We start from the raw sequence: 9,159 nt of genomic DNA, 5'->3' as shown, positions 1-9,159 counted from the left end.
TCTGTGAGATTCTCATCTCCAATTAACCATAGAAAAAAAAAATCCAGAAGTGGAGCTGTGGCTCAAGTAGTAGAGCACTAGCTTTGAGCACAAAAGCTCAGGGACAGGACAAAGTGTGAGCGAATGCAGAAGTCGTACTCACTAGACAGTATGTTGACAATGAACTACACAATTGGTGGGTAGGGATGGGAGGGAAAAGCTGGGAGAATGTGAGGGAAGGAAAAGAAATGTATACTTTAACCTGACCTATGTAACTATAACCCCTCTGTTCATCAACTTTATAATATAAAAAAGAAAAAGAAAAGCTCAGTGGCAGCGCCTAGACATTGAGTTCAAGCCCCAGGACCATCAAAAAACTAGTTAAGTAATTTTATTAAATTTTATTGACAAGGTGTTGTGCAAAGGGGGTATAGTTACATAACAAGGCAGTGAATACATTTCTTGTGATATCTTACACCCTCATTTTTCTTTCCCTTCCCTAGATCAGGTAGGCATATATACAATATCCAGTATACCAAAATCATATACAGTAACCATGTAAAGTAAGTAAATTTTTAAAATCTTTTTCCGCCAGGCACTGGTGGCTCATGCCCATAATCCTAGCTACTCGGGAGGCTGAGATCTGAGGATCGTGGTTCTAAGCCAGTCTGGGCAGAAAAGTCTCAGTGAGACTCTTTTTGTTTTTTGTTGGCCAGTCCTGGGGCTTGGACTCAGGGCCTGAGCACTGTCCCTGACTTCTTTTTTTGCTCAAGGCTACCACTCTGCCACTTGAGCCACAGCGCCACTTCTGGCTGTTTTCTGTATATGTGGTGCTGGGGAATCGAACCCAGAGCTTCATGTATACACAAGGCAAGCACTCTTGCCACTAGGCCATATCCCCAGCCCGTTTGTGAGACACTTATCTCCAATTAACCACTGGGGGGAAAAAAAATGGAAGTGGTGCTGCAGCTCAATTGGTAGAGCGATAGCCTTGAGCACAAAGAGGCTCAGTGACGGCATCCAGGCCCTGAGTTCAAGCCCACAACTGACAAAAAAAAAAAAAAATCCTTTTTCCCATAGACAAGTCTCAAGTTAACAACAGAGCCTTTCTTTGCCTGATGGAAGTTGTCTTGCTCAAGTTATGGGGCTTCTTAAATTACTTTACTCCTAAATTAAAGTGTCACACCTTCTACAGGATCCCCCAAGGACCTAAGGATCCATGTGGTGACCCAAGAACAATTCATAGCAGAGGAAATGAGAAGCAGGCACCCTCCCAAAAAATCAAAGATATGCACCACAGGTGGGACAGGACGTCCACTGCAAACACTCCCAACCCACTGCTCATGCCTTCACGGCAGCTTCAGGATTGAAAACATGGGGACGAGGTTTCTTCCACAGGACCTTGCCCTGACACCAACACGTTTCTGCTGAGTCAGCACTGTGTTAAAACATTAGGGGGGCTCAGTCCATTTCATCAGCAAGTTCCCCCAGATCCCCCCATCCTGGCAAAGTACCTTGGTATAGACAGCAGGAATAGCCAAAAAGCCTAGGGACTTCCTGAGACTCACCAAAAGAGCCTCTTGCTTGAGCAAAAGGGTTGTAGGAGGCAGAGAGTAGAAAGGAACAGGAGGAAAAAAGAGTAGAAAGGAAAACTGGATGTAGAATGCCAAACTTAACATCTGACCTGGGAGAGTGAACAGGATGGAGAGTAGTAATGGAAGTTCCTGGTCCGAGATGGAGGGCAAGAAGAGGAAAACTGACCAACAGTGTCATAGCCAATGGTGACAGCTTAGACTTCAGGACCAAGGGACAGAGAGAACCAAGGGAAAGGAACTCTGAACACCCAAACCAAGGTAACTAGGGGAAAGGACAGCATTTCCAGGAGGAGCAGGGAGGGAAAGTGGTTTGATGCATGTGATACTAAACCATCCAACTAGAAATAAAATACAAGGCAGGAATTGGTGGATCATAGCCTGTAATCCTAGCTACTTACGAGGCTGAAATCTGAGGATCTCCAGCCTGGATAAACAAATCTGAGAGACACTTATCTCCAATGAACCTAAAGCTGTTATCCTTAGTCTATTCCGTAGAGTTATCCTGTCCATACCAGAGTGGAGAGAGAAGGGGTAGGTAAAAAGTGCAAATCTGAAGGTTGGTCAGGTTCACGCTTGTAATCCAAGTTACTCAGGAGACTGAGAGCTGAAGATCCAGGTTAAGAGGCCAGCCGAGGCAGTAAAGCTCATGAGATTCTTATCTCCAATTAACCACAAAAAGCCAGAAGTGGAGCTGTGGCTCAAATGGTAGGGTGCTAGCTTTGCGCACAGAAGCTTAGAGACAGTGACCAGGCCCAGAGTTCAAGCCTCAGGGCTGACAAAAGGCAACAAAGAAGATGCAGGTATGGAACCAGGTGAGGGTTTAGAAAACCTCACGGGAGGATGGGAGGCCAATGATTAGAGTGGCTCCAGAATCCGGTGGTAAGGCAAAGTTGACTGACGGCCATTTGCAGGCCAAAGTATCCAATTTTTGGAGGGCAACTTTGACACAGTCACTCACACTGACTCAAATGGGTCTCCCCAGCTAAACAGGCTGGCTATCAGGGAGCTATCAGATTTCAAGTCCACTTTCGACTGCGACATCTTGACAGCTTGTCCCTCAAGTCCAAGACAGCACCTCTATAAAGTCACATTGGAACTCTCAGGGATTCCACTGGCTGAGTCATATTTAGAACCAGGGGTTGGGAGAGAATTCCACAGGAAGAATCTAATAATCCTAGAATCCATCCCATAAGCCAGAGCCACAAGGCCAATTTTTTTTTGGGGGGGGGGGCCAGTCTTGGGCCTTGGACTCAGGGCCTGAGCACCTTCCCTGGCTTCTTCCCGCTCAAGGCTAGCACTCTGCCACCTGAGCCACAGCGCCCCTTCTGGCTGTTTTCCATATATGTGGTGCTGGGGAATCGAACCGATAGCTTCATGTGTAGGAGGCAAGCACTCGTGCCACTAGGCCATATTCCCAGCCCACAAAGCCAATTTTTATCCAACAAGAGACACTCTTTTATTAATGAAGTTGAACTTATAGCCATGACAGAAGACAGCACAAATAGCTGGAAAAGTACCAGTAGGAAACAACTCAATGTCAGGCACTAGTGGCTCACACCTGTTAATCAAGAGGCTGAGATCTGGGAACTGTGGTTCAAAGCCAGCCTGGGCAGCAAAGCCTATGAGACTCTTATCTCTAAGTAATCACCAAAAAGCCAGAAGTGGAGCTGTGGCTCAAATGGTAGAGTGTTAACCTTAAGCAAAAAAATTTAGGCACAGTGCCCCAGCCCTGGGTTCAAGATCCAGCACCACGGGGCTGGGAATACGGCCTAGTGGCAAGAGTGCTTGCCTCCTACACACGAAGCTCTCGGTTCGATTCCCCAGCACCACATATATGGAAAATGGCCAGAAGGGGCGCTGTGGCTCAGGTGGCAGAGTGCTAGCCTTGAGCAAAAAGAAGCCAGGGACAGTGCTCAGGCCCTGAGTCCGAGGCCCAGGACTGGCAAAAAAAAAAAAAAAAAAGACCCAGCACCAGCACAAAAATTAATTAATTACACATTTAAACCAGCTAAATCACATCCTATGAGGAATTGGATGCTATGCTATACAGTGTCAAGTAGCAAACAAAACATTCTCCTTGGGACTAAACAGAGAACCTTAATGTAACAAAAAAATTTCTGCCTCCACTTTACCAGTAATAAAGACAAAAGGACTGTCATATAGAACACTAAATGTAAAGAGGATAAATGGAATGTCAAAGTAAAGTCCTTTCTTTTTGGTACTGTAGTTTGAACTCAGCTGGTGCTATACCACTTGGTACCATGCCCCCAACCTGGCTTTTTGGTAGTTATTTTGGAGATGAGTCTCAGGCTTCTCTGCCTAGATTGACTTCAAACTGTGATTCTACAGATCTCAGTCCCTGACCTAGGATTACAAAGGTGAGCCTGTAGAGCCCAGAGTAAATCTACTTATTTATGCTGGTCCTGGGGCTCGAACTCAGGGCCTGAACATCGTCCCTAAATTGTGATAAGCTAAGTCTGTGAGATTTTTAACTCCAATTAACCTCCAAAAGGTGGGGCTGTGGTTCAAGTGGGACACCACGAGCCTTGAGCAAAAAAAAAGCTAAAGGACAGCTCCCAGACTCTGAGTTCAAGCCCAGTACTGATAAACTGATAAAAATCTCTCTGTCTGTCTCTGCCTCTGCCTCTGTCTCTGTCTCTCTCTCTCTCTCTCAAACACAAGAGGAAAGAAATGTGAAAAATACTCAAGCTTAGATGAGGCTAAATCAAAAGTCCTGGGTAAATGCATTTAGATTCTTGTATTAAAAGATGTTTCAGGAATGGGCGTTATTAGTGAGGTACTCCTTGCAGCTTATGTAAAGCTTCTTCAAATAAAAAACCAAAGTACTTTTATTAAAATAAAAATGTTTGAGCCAAGCATAGAGTGCACCTCAAAGATCCCAGCACTGAAGTTGGAAGTTAAGTTCCACATCAGCATGGGCCACAGGGACAAACTCGTCTCCAAAAGAATTACAAACCTGTTCTTCAGGTGATGAAAAACAGCCTCCAGAGACATTTCCTAAAAGTAGCTCTCACACTCTCTTGCTCCAGTAACCCACTGGCCTCTACAGATGCCAAGAACTTCCCTGAGTCGGTAAGGCTCATCTCAGTGAACTTGTCTTGGTAGCCTGTAACAGAGGCTGGAGAAAGAACTTGGCCTTCCAACTACAACACTGTCTCCTACACTTACCCTAGTACAGGTCAAATATGAGGTTCAAGCCACAGGCCCCTTCATATGTAGTTTGCATACTTGTATGTGTGACTTTGGACTTTCAGGATCTACACTGCTGCGCACTGGGCACTCTATCTGATGCGGGAGTCTGGGCAGCCTCTGGCCTGCAGGCTAGAGTGCCAGACAGCACAGGGTACCCAGTGTCTCCAGTACACCATGGATAGTCTTTAGCCTTCGAAGAGACATCATCGGCCCAGCCATGGTTCCCGCACAAACTGCCTTCACCTGTCCCTTTCAGACTCCAGGACAGTCCTGAAAGTGACACTGACCTGCAGTGCCTTGGGTGCCTGACCTGGGAGCCAATTGCTGCTTCCAGGATACGCAGATCCCAGCTCCCACCCGAATCCATGGGCTAGTCCATAAACTCAGCTTGATTCTCATTCACTCACTCAAACAAGAATCTACTCTGTAATTCGTGAATCATCCATCAAGGTGAAATTAAAAAACTCATCCTAGCTATTCAGGAGGCTGAGATCTGAGGATTGTGGTTCAAAGGCAGCCCAGGCAGTAAAGTCCATGAGACTCTCATCTCCAATTACCCACCAGAAAATCCAAAGTGGTGCTGTGGCTCAAGTGGTAGACCATTAGCCTTGCGCTGAAGAGCTCAGGAATAGCACCCAGGACCAAAGATCAAGCCCCACGACTAAGTAAAAACAAAACAAAACAAAACAAAAAACACCTCATCTCCATAACTACTATGAAACCAGCCAGAGCTGTTAAGCCAGCCTTAAGAAATTACCCTGAGGGACCGAGTCTCTCCCCTCAAAATCTTCCATCCTTATTGTAGGGCCAAAATTGAATCAAGCTAAAAAAAACACTAGTAGGTACAATTAAGATTATTCTTTCTCTTCGGCCTCACACCTGTGCTCAGCCACCAGCTTTATTCCCACAGACTACACCAAAACATTCAAACTAAACCCAGCAGGAAGTTGAAAGAAATTTCTCTTTCCTTTATGGTACTGGCTCAGATATGCTAGGCAAGTGTTCTTTTCCTCTGAGTCACACCCTTATCCCTCAGGGAGAAAGTTTCGGGAGGGAAAAAAGAGTCAAAATATCTTACTGAATTCGAGCTAATAGATCATTCAACAATTCAGTGCCTCCCCCTTAATGCCATTGCATTCTAGGTAGATAACCATCTGGTTTGTTTTCGATGATCACAGGATAAGGAACTGCCTCTTCCCACACAAGCATGTGCCTCTAAAAGCTACCTTCACTTTACACTCAGAGCCAAACCAAAAGAAATATGGGCTATCCACGTTTTATGAAATGAAGTCTTAAGTTCCCAGATTGAAGAATCTATAAATTTGACTCTATAGCTAGACCGGCTTGTCTTGATCATCAAATATGTAAAGCTTCTTGGCTACATCAACTGAAAGCTGCTGTATTTCAAAGTCACAATTAACATTACTTACCAATTCAAAGTAAGCCAGAAGACAGACATTCACAAGTTATAGGTACACGACAATCTGGCTGAAGTTCTTTAAGTTAATGGTTCTAACCATTATCAAGTTCAGTGTACAGAATCTCTTCTTGGGCTTTTAGAGAACAACTCTACACACTCAACTTATATCTTGGCTTTCAAAAACTATGAGAAAAAAAAGCAGCAAATATAACAAAAATTCTGAAATAAGTTTAAAATGGTTTTTAACTGAATGTGATTTCAAAAGTTAACATGATACTAAGAGCAGAAAAACGACCAGTGATCCACAGGAACTAATCACAGGGGAGTTCAGGTTAGTTCAAAGCAATTACTTCTACTCTGCTGACAATGGTCAGATTTGGGTCACTCACATGCTAGCAAGCTAATCTGAACAGGCTGATCAGGCTTAAAAGCCTAGGATTTGTGGACTAAGCAAACTACCACCTACGGTAAATATCATCAAATGAGCTCCCCATACTAAATCTTACAGAACAAGTGTTAATAAAACCATATGACATCCTAGAGAGAAATAACTGAAGAGCCAGGTATAGTAAAGCATATCTAGGACTCCAACTACTTGAAAGGCAGAGGTAGGAAGATTATAGTTCAAGTTCAGCATCAACAAACAGAGTCTAAATGAAAAGGTAAAAGCAACAAAGAACAAGGGACATGGCTCTCTATGCCTAGAAAACAAGAGGCCCTGAGTTCTAACTTTAGGACCATTACAGGAAAGAAAAGGAGATAGGAAAGGAGAGGTAAAGAGAAGGGGAAGAGAAAGGGAAGGGAACATTCTTAACCAATGAAATTGAGTAATTGGCTCACACCTGTAATACTAGCTACTCAGTACGTTGAGGTCTAAGGATCAAGGTTCACAGCCAGCTTGGCAGAAAAGGCCTTAGGACCCTCATCTCCAATTAACCAGCAAAAAGTAGGAAGCAGAAGTGTGGCCAAATAGTAAATTGCCAGCCTTGAGTGAAAAAGTCAGGGAAAAGCTCAAGACCCAGTACCAGCACCAAAAGAAAAAAAAAAGGAAAAGGAGAGGAAGATAACAGTGCAATATCTGTTTAGACTTTGATTCCACTTCGGGAAAACAGGACACAAAATATTGTCTGAAGACAGAAAGGAACTTGACTTGTCCTACAAGATGAAAAAGAAACATTAAAAGGATTTGTTATGGGCTGGGAATGTGGCCTAGTGGCAAGAGTGCTTGCCTCATATACATGAAGCTCTGGGTTCCATTCCTCAGTACCACATATATAGAAAAGGCCACAAGTGGCGCTGTGGCTCAAGTGGTAGAGTGCTAGCCTTGAGCAAAAAGAAGCCAGGGACAGTCTCAGGCCCTGAGTTCAAGCCCCAGGACTGGCAAAAAAAAAAAAAAAAAAAATGTTATAACTAATAATTTCCACTCAATTTTGAATCAAATTTTATTCAAATTAATCTATCTTAATGTGAAGATTTTAGCTTACAATTGCAATAATTAGTAATGTAGCCACATTATCTAGAATTATATAATTATTGCATAGGCTTGCATTAGAAATACTAATCACTGGGGCTGGGGATATGGCCTAGTGGCACGAGTGCTTGCCTCTATACATGAGGCCCTGGGTTCAATTCCCGAGCACCACATATACAGAAAATGGCCAGAAGGGGCGCTGTGGCTCAAGTGGCAGAGTGCTAGCCTTGAGCAAAAAAAAGAAGCCAGGGACAGTGCTCAGGCCCTGAATCCAAGGCCCAGGACTGGCAAAAAAAAAAAAAAAAAAAATACTAATCACTTTACAGTAAAAATTATTGAAATATTCTTTCTGAGGGTTTGGACAGAATCTTGAAAATATACGTGTTTTATTCAAGCAATAAAATCTATAAAGTTGCAAAAAAAAAAAAAGGTTACTTTACGAAATACTCAAAGCTATGCCCTCCTGAAATCTCAGGATATAAAAACCCTACACTTTTCTTAAAATCTGCATCTGTTCAGAGCTTCACACATTGTAGACGCTTTTTTTGTTGTTTTGTTTTTTTATGCTAATCCTGGAGCTTGAACTTGGGCCTGGGCACTGTCCCTGAGCTTTTTTGCTCAAGGCCAGCATACTACCAATTGAGCCATACCGCCACTTCTGGCTTTTTTGGTAGTTAATTGGGGAGAAGGCTGATGGACTTTCTTGCCCTGGATGGCTTTGAACTGCAATCCTGATTTCAGCCTCCTAAACAGCTAGGGTTACAAGCATGAACTGCCAGTGCCTGGCTACAGTTGCTTTTTTTGTCCATTAGCTCATTCTCATATTCAACTAGCACCAAAAAGGGGAGTCACATCAGCCACACACCCCTATCTTTGTTTTGCAGCTAAGAAAAAGGAGAGGGGTCAATTAGGTTAAAGGTTACAAAGCTAGGCAGCCTTAAATCTGATGTTCTCTTTGCAGACATCTTGTTAGGGCCCAAATTCAGATTACCAAAGGATCTGCATTACATGTGAAGATTCAGATTCCTCATCTAACATCAAAATGTAACATCAAAATTTACAAATACGTTATGCCGAACACGTTTCCCAGGTGATTGTGAAGAGGCTGAGGAATTAGATCTTTTTATAGTTCTATTTATATATGACCAAGGAACATATTGCAGATCCCTTTCTTCCGTACTGTCATGATCTGCATTGTTCTGTCCTGTGTTATCTAAGTTATAGCTGAGTTTTGTTGTTTTGCCAGTCCCGGGGCTTGAACTCAGGGCCTGGGCTCTGTCCCTGAGCTTCTCTCTACTCAAGGTTACCACTCTACAACTTTAAGGTTACCACTCTACAACTTGAGCCACAGGACCACTTCCAGCCTTTTCTGTGTATGTGGTACTGAGGAATCGAACCCAGGGCTTCATGAATGCTAGGCAAGTACTCTATGGCTAAGCCACATTCCCAGTCCCAGGGAATGAGTCTTGAATCCAAATCTA

This window comes from Perognathus longimembris, chromosome 6, assembly GCF_023159225.1.
Source record: "Perognathus longimembris pacificus isolate PPM17 chromosome 6, ASM2315922v1, whole genome shotgun sequence".
Classification (NCBI taxonomy): Eukaryota; Metazoa; Chordata; class Mammalia; order Rodentia; family Heteromyidae; genus Perognathus; species Perognathus longimembris.
Note: the sequence above shows the minus strand (reverse complement) of the source record.